Genomic DNA, 14683 nt, shown 5'->3' on the forward strand with positions numbered 1-14683 from the left:
TCTGCAAATTTTGGTAAGGAAAATTTAATTATATGCATAAATTAGAATAATATATATTAGTCCAATTATGTGGAAGCTTGTACATGGTAGAATTCAAAGACACTTGCTTATTAGGATCTTTAAAAGCTTCTGTTTCCATTACCTGGCTCTGTTGGCCTACTCCTCTGGACTATTTTATTTTGAGACATAAAGTGTCTATTGAGTTTACAGATTTGTACATCAGAATAATTATAGCTGCATCAAAGAACTTTGCAATAAAATGAAAACTGGTCTCATTTCTTACTAGCTCTTTCTAACACTTTCCTCATTTATCTCTGTCATTCCATTATTTGAAGTTTGGTGTGCTGCATGGCCCGCTCCTCTGCCTAGCCCTCTGCCTGCACACTATAGATTAACTGAGGAAGAACGAGGTACAAATGTGTGGGCTCCAGAGCATTGTTGCATTTCAGTTTTAGCATAAACTTAGAATATTAACAAAGAGCAAATAGCAGATTCAATTATAGATGTGGAGAGCCTCAGAGGCACTAGGAGGGAGGGAAGACAAAGTCAGGAACATCACAGTCGTACCGTCATCAAAGTGTTACTATTTCACTGTACAAAGCACTTCTGAAAACTTTATCTTTTGTGCTCCTCATTCATTATAAGGCTTGAAAGGAGTATTTTTAATCACTTTAAAGTTGTACCTACCAGAACTCAGAGAGAATGCAGGTCATTTATAGTCACATTAACTATTAAGCGACACATGAAAGATTATCAACCCAAGTCTCCAAGCCCTACAATATATGTTCTTTTCACTGTATTGGGTTAACATACTAACTGATCCTGATTAAAAATTATCAAAGCACCTGAAATTAACTGATTTTCAGCAATATTCCAAAGGCATCCATGTGAAGAAAATGGCATAAAAATTCGCCACGAGTAGGGCTTTTGTAGTTATTTTAATGAAACAAAGAGGTTGAGGTGCAGAAAGTAAACCAGTAGTCAGTGTCAAAAAAACAAAAGAAATCTCAAAGAAAAAACTAGAGACCTCAAAGAAAGAAACAAAGACAGTGGCAGTGGGCTAAATGATCTCTCCATGCAGTGTCAACTTCTCTGTGGAGCCTGTACACAGGGAGGGCTCCTGAGCTGAAGACTGGAACACTTGAAACAGTGCTCAGAAAAAAATGGACATTTTATAAATTTAGACATAACCAGAATTTAAAAAATAAAGCCAATGCTTTGAGGATGTGAAAAATATGTCAGGAATGAATTGAATGTCTTGTGAAGTTTTTAAAATACAAGAAACTAAATATCTTATAAAAAATAGAGTATCCTGCTGTTGTTGTAAGTTATATACCCAATATAACATCTTTCTTCTTTAATATTTCAGGGAAAAAAACAGTTGTCCTGGAAGAAAATAATGAAAATTAGATTAAATATAAAATCATTGTGTTGTTCGTGAAACCATTTGTGGTAGAAATGAGTTTTTGAGATATACATAGGCTTACTTCAAACTTTTCAGAGCAGAGAATCTCATAAATGAATTATATACAAGAATAAATTGCACATTTCTATTCTAGGCATCTATTTTGTCATCTGCTTGACTAGATTCTAATTATGAGCTGTAAGCTGGACAACCTGCATATGGTAGTATTATTACACTAAGATATTAAGAGAAGTATTTCTTAAACATTTTGTTTACACACTTAACTCATCACAAGACATTTTGTTTGGTTACAGTTCATACACCTAATGCAAGTTTTGTATCTCAGATCCATTCACTTCTTTATTTCTTCCAATCATTTGCATTTAGAAAAGTTCTCTTTCATTATAGTGACTCTGTTACTGACTGTTTTTAATCCTTTGGGTTCATATTGTCTCACTGTACCCTTCTTAAGTAGAAACTGATTTTTCTCTTTATAAGCCTCAAGGATACTGAAGCTTAGAAATAGGAAAGGTGTTTTCCTCACTCCCCTTAACTCCTTGTGAAAATAGATACAATTAGCTGAGATCCTCTCCATATAACAAAACTTGCCCACCAACCTGTCTGCCCTTCAGTTTCAATGGGGGATGTACTCATGTTTGGAACTCCATTCACCTCCCAACCAGCAATGGAGGCCCTTCTGCCCACCTTCCAAGACTTTGCTCCTACAATTTCACCTTCTCCCTCCAATATCAGTTTTTCCTTCTCCATTGAACATAAACATCTCTAATATTTATTCTCACCTGGACACAAACTTCTCTGATATTTCCCTTCTTAAGAACACCCCTTTGACCCCCATGACCCTCTCTAGGTGCATCACTATTTCCTGTCATTCTTTATAGCAAAATTATCAGTTATCTTTATATGGTCACCACTTCTTCATCTCTCCTTAGCTCCTCCAATCAACTTTCCTCTCAACTCTCTTGGACCATCAACAATGATTTTCATGTTGTCAAATCCAAAGGGCTCTTCTCTGTTCTCTCAGCAGCATTCAATGCAGTTAACCACTCCCTTCGCCGGAAATATTTTCTCTTCTCGGTTTCTGTGTCACAAAATCATCCTGAGAAATACACAGCAGGATGGCTATCATGCTTTCTAAATCTTGGGAAAGAGGGATTCAGTGATTAGTGGTGTAGGAACAGAGCCCATCAACGTTACAAACGTCAGAAGCCTCCTCTACGTCATTCTCGCATTTTGAAGGTTGTGGCAGCTCTTGAGAAGCTCCGTGAACCAGGACACGGCCCGGCCAGCAGCAGCGAGGGCTCCTCAAGGCCTAGAGGGCCAGGTGTGTTAGAGGCATGGGAGAGACAGATGAATCCCTTTCTTTCCAGAGCCCTGAATCTTTGTTCAGAATAAACAGGCTCTGCCAAAATCACATTGGAGAAAAGAACTTTCAAACTTCTTTCGTTATGGGATTCATTACCACACCAAACACGGGTCTTCTAAGGTTTTCTGTACAGGAGAAAATCTTACAAATGTGGGATAGAGTCATAGACTTTGTCCAATATGTCCTTTAGGTATCAACCATAATTCAGGTACAAAATTTTTACTGAACACAGTCTTAGACCATCATGTTATACTGTTTATGTTAGATGCTGTTATTGCACTAATACATCCTAGAAGCAAACTAATTAAGTGCCTTTTGATTTGAGTGAAGTGAGAACAGTTAAAGAGGCTAGATTGTAATTTGCTTTTCAAGTTAATGGAGTCATAGGCGGGTAGGAAGCAAAGGTGTTGAAGGGAAAGCTCAGCATGGACAGAGAGCAAAGATACTCCCCTCCCCCCAAATTAGGCCACTTGCTTTGTCAGAGAGGAACATTTGTTAATTATGAAATGCTCATAAATCTGCCTCAAATTAAGTGCCCAAGGGCCGAGGATAATGGGACGAAAACAATTTAAATCACATTATGTAGCGAGCAACTGAATAATGTATTTTTGTACTGTCTCAGTGCGTTTCATTACTTCAAGGCCACAGATTTGCTCCTACAACCTCAAAGAGCAGAAGGAAAACACACTTTTAGACTATATTGTTCTCTATGATTCATGGGTTCTCAGCACAGTTTTCTCAAAAGGATTTTTCCATTTCAATGCCTGTTGCCAGTTTATGGTTTGTTCTTTGAAGGGCTTTGAAAGCTTTGAATCTGCTAAACATATAGTTATCTCTGAATGCTATCAGAAACTTTAGAAGAATTCTTATGACCAGCAACTATTTTAAAGAATCCAAACCATATCTTTAAAACAAAAAAGGCATTAGTTGTAGTTAGGGAATATCTTACTTTCAAGGATACAACATTATCATTTTACTTTTTATGGATACTATTAACTTCCATGTGAAGGAAAAAAAACAAACTTTTACTTTGGTATATTTTGTTTAACTCTTATAATATTTGAAATTATATTTGAAATTACCATAGTAATCAATTGGGTATGCAGGCCCCAATATAAAAAGAACTCCCATTATCTGAGAGAAAATTAATGAGCCAGTCAGAGAAAAACTATACTGTTAAGTAGAACTGTCTCATCCCCACTGATGTAAAATAACTCCCTGAATGTGATTAATAACTATCAGAGTTCCTATACAATTAGGAATCATTGCATTTAAGAGTCATGGACATTTACAGCTTAAAAGGTCCATAATGATAACTTAGTCCAATTTCCTCATTTTTCACAGATGGAGTTCCTAAGGCACAGAGGAAATGAAAGACTCACCAAAGGTCATGCGGCTAGAACCAGAATCAAAACCCATACCTTCTAACTTCAATTAGACTGAAATTAAAAGGACATTAACTATGTTCTATTGCAGGCAACATTGTAGACTAACTGTTGAGAAGAAAAGAAAATCGCTGTGGGGACCAGGAGCACGATGGTGGGGTAGGAAGATCCAAATTCACCTCCTCCCATGGACACACCAAGGTTGCAACTACATGTAGAGCAACTCTGAGAACAAATGAAGACTAGCAGAACAGCTCTTCCAAAGACAAAGATACAAAGAAAAAGCCACTTGAGAAGGGTAGGAAGGAACTTATATCTCGAATACATAAGGAACACTCACAACTCAATAATGAAAAGACAAATGACAATGAGCAAAATATTTGAATAGGCATTTCTTCAAAGAAGGCATATGATGGCCAAGAAGCAAATGAAAAAAATCCTTAACAGAAAATATTAGCGATCAGAGAAATGGACATCAAATGAACAATGATATATAACTTCATACTCAATACAATGGCTATATATTTTTTAAAAAGTAGATAATAACTGTTGGTAAAGATATGGACAAACTGGAACACTTATACTGTGCTGATGAGATTGTAAATAATGCACCTGCTTTGAAAATGAATTGGAAGTTCCTCTAAATGTTAATATAGTGTTACCATGTGATCTAGCAATTCCACTCACAGATAGATACCCAACAGAAATGGAAACATATATTCACAAAAAAATTGTACAGGAATATACATAGCAGCATTATTCATAATTGCTAAATAGAAGCAACCTAAATGTCCATCAAATGAAGAATGGATAAATAAAGTGGGTTATATTCATTCAATGGAAAATTACTCAGCAATAAGGGGATAATGTACTGAGACATGCTACAACATGGATGGTTCTTGAGAACATTACAATTGGAAGAAGTCAATAACAAAAGAATATATTGTATGATTCCATTTATATGAAATGTTCCAAAGAGGAAAATTTATAGAAACAGGAAGTAGATTAGTAGTTGTCTTAGACTAGAAATGGAAAGATTGGAGAAAATGGGAAATGACTGCTAATGGGTATGTGGTATTTCTGTTTGGGATGGGAAAACATCCTAAAATTGATTGTGGTGGTGGTTGCACAACTCTAGGAATATACATAATCACTGAATTGCACATTTGAAATGGGTGAATTTTATGGTATGCAACTTATATAACAATAAAACTGTTAAAAAAATTTAGTGGATTTGGAAAAGCAAAGAGAATTCCAGTTCCAGACAAGACAGAATAAGCAGATGCTTCTCTCTCTCCCCTGAACATTCAAATAAAAAAATTGGACCAATGTATAGATAATCTACTTGAGGACTCTGAAAAGTAAATAGTACCAAGCAGATTGGAGAAAAAGACCAGAATTCAGAGCACTACCAAACAGCCAGTTAGATTACCACTTTTTTCCTCTGGATTCTTCCAGCCTGAATTCAATGTACCATGAAACCCAAAATTGGGAACCAAGAATCAGACAGAGAAGATTCTGCAGAATCTTTCTACTTCTGCCTGTAGAAACAAGAGTATAGAAATATTTATCTCTTTTTCTTCATTTCGTTCAGTCATGTTCACATCCCAAACTGACAATCAGGTTCCATACACATGGGATTGATGTGAATAGAACTCCAAAGGCTTTGAGAATAGAACCGACACTGGAACCTACCCCACAGAAGGCAGGTTGGACCTTGTGGCCTGAACCTAACCTGGCCAATTGCCTACAAAAACAAAAGGTCAACATTCTCCATAGGATTTATTTATTATTTTTATTTTTATTTTTTTATTTTGGTATCATTAATATACAAGCACATGAACAACACTGTGGTTGCTAGATTCCCCCCATTATCAAGTCCCCGCCACATACCCCATTACAATCACTGTCCATCAGCATAGTGCTATACTGTCTTCTCCATAGGATTTAAATGAAATCCAAAGTCTCCTAATATAATATTAAAAATATCCAGGATATAACCTAAAATTACTCAGTATGAAGAAACAAGAAAATGTTGACTTTTGTAAAGGAATATCAACAGATGCCAATGATAGCATAGATTTTGGAAGGACTTGAGCAGCTACTACACAAATGTTCCAGCCAGCAATTGTGAACATTCCAGAAACAAATAGAAAAAATAGAAAACCTCAGTGAAGAAACAAAAAATATAAAGAGCCAAGCTGAAATTCAAATTTTAAAGCTGAAATAGAAAATAAGATCAGGAACAAGGCAAGGATATCTACTTTTGTCATTCCTATTGGCCATAATACTTGAAATCTGAGGCAGTGCAACAAGGAAAGATAACCAGATAGATAGTTAGAAAAAAAGAAAGAATATCATTTGGAAAGGAAGAAATAAAAATGTCCTATTTGTAGAAGGCATGACTGTCTACATTTTAAAAAGTCCAAGGAATGTGCAAATACTTTTAATATTAACATGGGAAATTAGCAAGTCAAAGGATCAGATATGAGGTCAACACACACAATTGAATCTTATTCCTATATAGTAGCAATTTACTGAAAAGTTTTTTAAAGTACCATTTACAAAAGCTCCAATAAGTAAAAAATAAAAATTTAGCTATAGATCTAACAAAACTTAAACAGAATTTGTGAGGTGAACACTATGAAACAGTGGGAGAATATGAGCAAATGACTTGACTTCACCATAGAAGAGATACAAATGGCAAATAGTGCATGAAAATATATTTAGCTTCATTGGTGATTAGAGATATGCAAATTGAAAAAAAAAGAAATACCATCACAAACCTACTAGAATGGTTATAATTAAAGATAACTGACAATACCAAGTGTTGACAAGGATGTAGAGCAACTGGAACTCTCATACATTGCTGAGAGTGATGCAAAATTTTACAGCCACTTTGGAAAACAGTTTGGTAGGTTTTTATAAATTAAACATGCATTTATTATACATTCCACTAATGCCAAGTGAGTTGTTGGAAAGCCCTGTCCTAGAAGACCAATATAAATATCCAAACAAACAGCTTATGCTTTCTAGTAAAGAAAGGTAAGCAAGGACACAAACCCATGTCAGTCTCAAATGTTTAGAAATAAATTCCCAACTTAATTTTAGTTGAGTCATTTTTCCCCCCAGAAATGATTATATAGTACAATGATAACATGTACATTGGAAATTACTGATTATTGTGTTTTTCATTGTAAATTATCCTATTATGTTTCCAGTTCTCAGACTTGCACCTAAGAATCATTCAGTCCATGTTTAAAATGCAGATTCCATAGTTCCTTTGCCAGATATTTTGATTCTGTAAGTCTCAAATTGAGCTCAACTTTAAGCAAACATTTCAGGTCATTCTGATGTGCAGGATTTGTTTGAAATATGCTAGAACTATCAGGGTTAATAATGCCACAACTTGACAGCATTGTGGGCATTGCTGAGGAGCCACAGTGTCACTACACTGTGTCCTTTGTTTTAAAGAAAAATATTCAAAACAAATTTTATGCAAGGAATTTTGAGTCTGCTAATATCCTTTAGAAAAAGAGTTTCAGAAGAAGGGGTGGGCTAGAGAAATGGGTTTCCTTGGTAAATACATTTCCCTGAACTTGTATAGTTTTCTATGAGGGCTTCTCCATACTAGATGATGTGCATCCCAGCCTGAAATTTCCCAAGTTGAGCTTGCTGCTCTGTTTAATGAGATGCAGATGTAACTCCTTTATGTTCCTGTAGAGATGAGATGAAAAGCAAGAGCAGTCATGAAAATGCCAGAGAAAATGATATGATTCAGTGGAAAGAAAAGACAAAAGGACTTAGGGAGAAGAGAATAGGTTTTAGTGTGAGCCCAAATCAGAGATTAAAGATTCTCATTGTGTGAGTTAAAGTGGATTTGCTCACTCAGGATTGAGCTATTGTAATTTGTCTTGAGATAAAGTATTAGGAGATAATAGTGTTGTGAGAAGCAGAATGGGTACAAATCCATTTAGTGCAAGTCTACCTCTGACATTTGCAGACTATGTAATCAGGGGAAAGCTGCTCAACTTGCCTGAGCTTTTTTCTCAGCCCTAAAAGGGCATAAAATTGACTCATGGGTTTGCTACAAAAATGAAGTGAGAAAATGCATGCAAAAATCCACTGTGACATGTAAGGCTTATCAAAATTAGGGAATCATCACTCCTAGGAATTTACCCGAAGAAAACAAAATCCCTGATTCAAAATGATATATGCTCCTCTATATTTATTACTACACTGTTTGCAACAGCCAAGATATAGAAACAACTTAAGTGTCCATCAGTAGATAACTGGATAAAGAAGATGTGGTACATATACAGAATGGAATATTATTCAGCCATAAAAAGAAAAGAAATTCTACCATTTGCTACAACATGGATGGATCTAGAGGATATTATGTTCAGTGAAATAAGCCAGGAGGAAACAGGCAAATACCACCTGATTTCACTTATTTGTGGAGGATAAAAACAGAGCAAAAACAGAAGGAACAAAACAATATTAGGCTCATAGACACTGAAAAGTGACTAGTAATTACAAAGAGGGAGGGAGTGGACAGGGGTGGAGGAATGGGGAGGGGAGCTGTTGAACCACCATGATATACATTTGATAAAATTTTTAAAAATACTCAAATAAAGGAAAAATTAGGGACTCATTACTTTTTATGAAGTAATTTGCAGTTTACCCCCTGATAAGATAATTTCATTATATTTCCTTATAAGTATGGCAAAAAAAACACTGAAACTTGAAATCAGAAGTTCTGGAAATTTTGTGGGTTGTACTCCACATAAACCTGAGATTTTAGGCAGCAAAAAGTAAAAGGAGAACTCTTGAGAAGTGGGTTTTGGTTGTTGTTTGGGAAAAAGGATTGAAAATTTCCGTTGGAAGTAACATCAAAGGCATCCTCCAAGAAACCACACTTACCGCATAACTAAATCAGTGCCAAGAGTTTCTGAAAAGCAATCAAACAAAGTCATGCATTCAGGTCCACTGAGCCAAAGAGGCTTCAGCATAATTTAATGAGTTTAATAGGTAGTCCAACATCTTAGTCACCTTCCTCAGGAAGCCTGGATCTCAGAGCAGAGATTTCTAAGTGCTTTTTCTGGAGAACTCAATTTCTATTTGACCTCAGAATGTCTTTATTTTATGAAGCTTTTTATAGCTATCATTGAATATATTATCTGACCAATTTTTTTTTATCAAGAGAAAGACTTTTGGTCTATGATTCATTCAGAAAATTCTTGAAAAGTCACCACAGTACTAACTACAAAAAAAAAACCAAAAATGTGTTTTAGTAGTACAGAGCCTAATTTCAGTATTAACATAGAAGATGGAAAGGTGTTCAGCTCAAGTGACAAGATCAAGGAAGTCATGAACAGGAGATGTGGTGCATGTGAGATTAAGTATGAGGGAATGTTTGGGGCACAGACGGGAGATGGATGGGGTATCCACAGTTACACCTGTTTCCCATTTCACTCTCAGAAGTGTCTTTAATTTTACAACAAATTATAGGTCACTTTAATGATGGATCAAATCGGAATTACAAATTTACTCTGCCTGGTGTGATAAATGCAATCGCTGATTTTCCCAATCTCAACTGCGGTCCTATCACCCCTGGTCCCTGGCCTTTTAGGACTCTTTCAAGGAGACCCCTAGCTCCTGTGACATCAGCCTTCAACACTGCCCCAAAGCAACTTGCTAACCGTCCATACCCTCATCAGTAACCACACCCAGCATTCACATTCCAACCGCACAGCCAGAAATCAGAAGGCCAACAAGAAAACTAGCAGCATGCCCTCTACCACACAGACACATCTCTAAACCTTAATCAGAGTAATCTGTTCATCTGGGTTAGGATGCTGTGGGGTGGTTGTGTTTACCTAAATACTTTAGGGCCACTTCTCCAGCCCTGAGCAGGGAAGGCAGGGTTTAAAGAACGCTGCAATCCTCCACTCATTTTACTAGAGAAACCTCATTCATATTTGTTTCATGTGTTGGGCATTTTATGTGGGGTCTTATATTGGAAACAAAGTGTTCCCCTGCTTGTGAAAAATTGCCACTGCCCAATTTAAGGGTGCTTTTGTTAGAAGGTGTGGAGACACCTGGCACCTTTCTGAAAACTCCTGCTACTTTGACTGCCAGTTTGGTAGGAATCGCAGCTGGGCGCCATCAGAAGGAGTCCCCAAGAGGGCTGGGGACTGGGTGACACTGAGGCCATTCTCCCAATACTTCTGTTTGTGAGCCTGTCATAATAGGGGTCCTGGTAATTGTGTCATTTTGCAATGACACCTTCAGGACTCTGCTCATGTGGTTGTCTAATCATAATGATTCCTAAAATGACTGGATGGGGACATGAGTTTACTTGGATTTAGGTATGTCCTCAAGAAACATTAGTTGAACAGTAACTCTTTTGGGGACCCTCAGTTTTTTAATAGAACATGATTACATTTGAACTTTATATCCTAGAAACCAATTATTTATTAGATGCTAAGTTCTGAGAACTTCGTGTAAATGAACTAATTCAGTCTTTTAGCAATCTATGCAATAGGCAGTTCTTATTTATTGCTTAACAACTGAGAAACTAAACTGTATATGGTTTAAGTGACTTGCCAAAGATCACATAGGTAGTAAGTAGAGGAGTTGGGATTTACAAGCAGCCAGTATAGCTGCAAAGGTGGAGCTCTAAACCATGGCTCTGTGCTGCTCAATGGAGAAGAGATGTAGTGTGGTGTAAGGAGCTGTTGGCCAATCCTGTAACTCTCCTTCATAGCAGCCTCAATTGTCTTGGACTTTTACTTACATCTCATACATTCAGTTTCCTCAGGGAAGGTTGGCTCCATCCTCTGGGTAGGACTTAATTAGTCTAACAACAATCCATCCCCCACTCTGGTGCTTAGTTGGTGGATGAGCATGACCCAGTGAGATGTGATGTTGTTGAGGCTAGGAAAGTTCGTCCACACTCTCCTGGAGAGCCTACTGAGCCCCTGGATGTGCTCAGGAATAGCTGTTGGGTCTGGGAAAACACTGGCTCCAGTGTTTTCTGGTTCCAGATTGAAATCACTACATGGAGTTGAAGAAAGCTGAAGAAAACGAGTTGTGGAGCTGGAACCACTTGGTTAAGTTGGCCTCTGCAGTATACCCCAGCCCTGGATGTCTAATTATGTGGACCAATTAATTTCCTTCTTCATCAAGACAGCAAGGCAGTCCTTGGTGACTTTAGAATATGACTTATGCACAATGGGCTTGTCATTCCCTAGGTCGGAACGGGTGCTCTTCTTGGTTTTCTGTTGGTTGTGACACTGTGAGCCACAGTGATACATCCATGTAAGCACAGTCATCAGGGTGCGGCCCATGACCCTAGACAACAAATGTGGTTCCAAATCATGTACTGTGCATTGGTGCTGTGTATTTATTCCTTATAAAGAGGTGCTGTGTATTTATTCCTTATAAAAATTCCATTTTCAGTGTATCCTTGGTGGACATCATTGACAGTTCATTGTGATCTATACCTATTTGAGGAACACATCTAAAATTCCAAGATGTGGTGAAGGGCTATTAATAACTTACTAGTTCAAAAAGCTGTGTTTGTAGACATGAAGAATTCTTTGAAGTTCACTTTGTCAGCAAATTTACATCTGAAGTGCCGAATGTTTCTGTGAAAACCCTCAAATCTCTTGAAGACTCTTTACTTTGGAGAGGTCACAATATATAGTGAGCAGTTTCTTTTCAATGAAGTTTTTCACATTTGAGTATTTTCACTGTAGCAGAGAGATTTAGAGCTTTTTCACACAGTCCTGGGGGCCAGAAGTCTGAGATGAAGGCATCAGCAGGGTCAGCTTCTTCTGAGGGCCTTTCCTTGGCTTGTAAATGGCTGTCTTCTCTCTGTGCTTATTATCTGTGCCCCAACCTCTTCTTCTTATAAGGACACCTCGTAAGATTAGAGCCCTATCCTGATGACATATTTAACCTTCACTTCTCTAAAGACCCTATCTTCAAATACAGTCACATTCTGAGGTATTAGGGGTTAGGGCACTAGGTATTAGTGTGTTAGGACTTTAACATATAGACTTTGAGTTCAAAAAATTCAATTCAGCCTGTAACAATTAGCAACAATAAAGCTAAAAAAATTTAAACATGTGCTCTGAGTGAGGTAGTTTATCAACCTTAGAAGCTAGCTTTAAAATTTTTTTCTACCTTTTTAATGTTTGTTTTGGGTTGACAAATTCTATCAAATGATTTCATTTTTATTAAACCCAAGTGGCAAACAGAGATTACACCAGGGAAAATAAGATACAATTTTAATTAACAATTTTCATTTCTACTAATTATAGTTCTATCAGTGTCATTCTAATTTAAACCAGCAATCCCTCCTCACTAATGATTTCTTAATGATCCTGAAACCATGAGGCTGTGTCAGTGCTTTAGATCAGCTCCTGCCCCTTGGGGCCCTATCTGCCAAACAGTGGAAGCATCTGGGTGGAGTGCTGGGGTTCACATGGAGGGCACAGACCGCCTAGAACCCCCACAGGGTGGGAGTCTGAGTACATACAGAAATTGAATGTGGTCAGGTTTCTGAAACTGCAAATATGAATCTGAATCTCTTTCAAGTCCATAGTTCTAATCCTTGTTCTTACTCTTCTTTATTAATAGTTTTTGAGCACCCAACCCTATGTGAAACATATTTTTATGATAAAAACATAAATATTTAAATAAATTAGAAATATAAGTGTATTTTTGTGTATACATTTATAAATATCACAAAGACAGAAAATTTTAAAGCAAATGCAAGTAGCTTATCTAATATTTTCTTCTTGCCCCACATTGTTCCATCATGGCCATTCCCTGGGGAGCAGATGCCCCATTTTGCAGAGCATTGCCTCGGATGCCTTCCGACACTGGTCCGGGGATGGATATGGAGATGAACGCACAGCCGAAAGGATACATAAGTCACTTGCTGGGAAGGAGAGGGGTGTGTGCAGGTTTTCCTACAGTCCATTAAGCTCTCTCCGGATGCACAAGCGGACGGGACAAACATTCTCTGGTGCTGGTGCTCACTCCACATTTTCTTACCTTTGAACCCATGTCCTTAAAATGAAGTAAACTGTTGATTTGTTTAATGCCAATGCTGTTAAGGGACTCTTCCTAAAACTGTGTGAAGTCATTTCCTGGATGCTTCCTTCTGCAGAACCTGCCATGTTGCTATTCCACTTGAGGACCCCTCTGTGCAGCCTCCTCCAGGGATGGGCTTGCAAAGAGCCCCTTCCAACATATGGGAGAAGAAGGTGTAATTCCCACCCCTTCTAATTTGGGGAGCTCTTCCATTGGCATCTTGTGTTTTCTCAGAGGCCAATACAACAGATGATAGCAGAGGGGCCCTAGCTCTACTGCTCACTCCATTAGAGAACTGTGTTTGCACATTATTATCATGACCTGCATGGTTCTGCAAGATGAGTTTTCTGGATCATTTTCTCCAAAGAGAAAAGAGACCTAACAGGTAGTATCAAGATTGTTACTTTGTCATAATTCCTGTCAGTAGGGGCACTGATGTGGACCTTTTTCTGTACTCAAAAATATGTGCTGGTCTTTGAGCCATAGATATTTTGATAATTTGCAGACAACTAAAAGAACATTTAGAAATTATTTGCAATATACATGTTTGTGCATAGGTATACATATGGATGGTGATATTTGTATGATGCCATACACATATAATACATGTATGACAGGAATTTACAAATCCCATCACTCAGAAATATTCATGGCTGACATTATTTTAGACATTTCTCTCTACAGTTATACAGATAAAAATATGGATAGAGTAAAATATAATGTTATGAAAACATGAGAATGTATAAGGCATGTTATTTGTAATTAGACAGTACTACATTAAATTCTCCTTGAACTCAAACTAAAGTAAAATGGAAAGTATTTCAGAACTTCAGTTAATTGTACCTTCATTATAAGAAATATTCCTTCCTAAGAGTAAGAAAAAGATTATGAAAATGGTAACATTCAGTTATGCCCTTTCTAATCTCCACATTTCAATTTTAGATTGTATTCAATGCCACTCTGCCAAGAAAAATGAGATTAGCATTCATACTTCCATCCACCTCTCTTCCCCATCCTTCCCATTTTTGTTACTTACTGTGTTATTTTCATTTTAACAGGTGTCAAGAACTGTGAATGATCTGAGATTTTACTACTTGAAAACTAACAAGTTAGTCTGCCATTGCTGACAGAAGATATAAGACTCCTGGGTCAGAAACAAAGGACTTATTGATCACACAGCAAGCAGCATATTTACATCAATTCCTCCTGCCCTCATGTCCCAAGGAAGTAATTCAGATGGACCCAGGTAGATGCCATGAGTCACAGTACAAGAAAGGAACCATGAGTCTGGGAATCACTAACCTTTTATAACAGGCAATAAGCATGACTACCCTTTGTTACATAGGGAGACATGATTTCTATCTTCCAAGGCTATTTGCTATATAAACATACTTGAAAAGA

The sequence above is a fragment of the Manis pentadactyla genome, chromosome 12 (assembly GCF_030020395.1).
Source record: "Manis pentadactyla isolate mManPen7 chromosome 12, mManPen7.hap1, whole genome shotgun sequence".
In the NCBI taxonomy this organism is placed as follows: Eukaryota; Metazoa; Chordata; class Mammalia; order Pholidota; family Manidae; genus Manis; species Manis pentadactyla.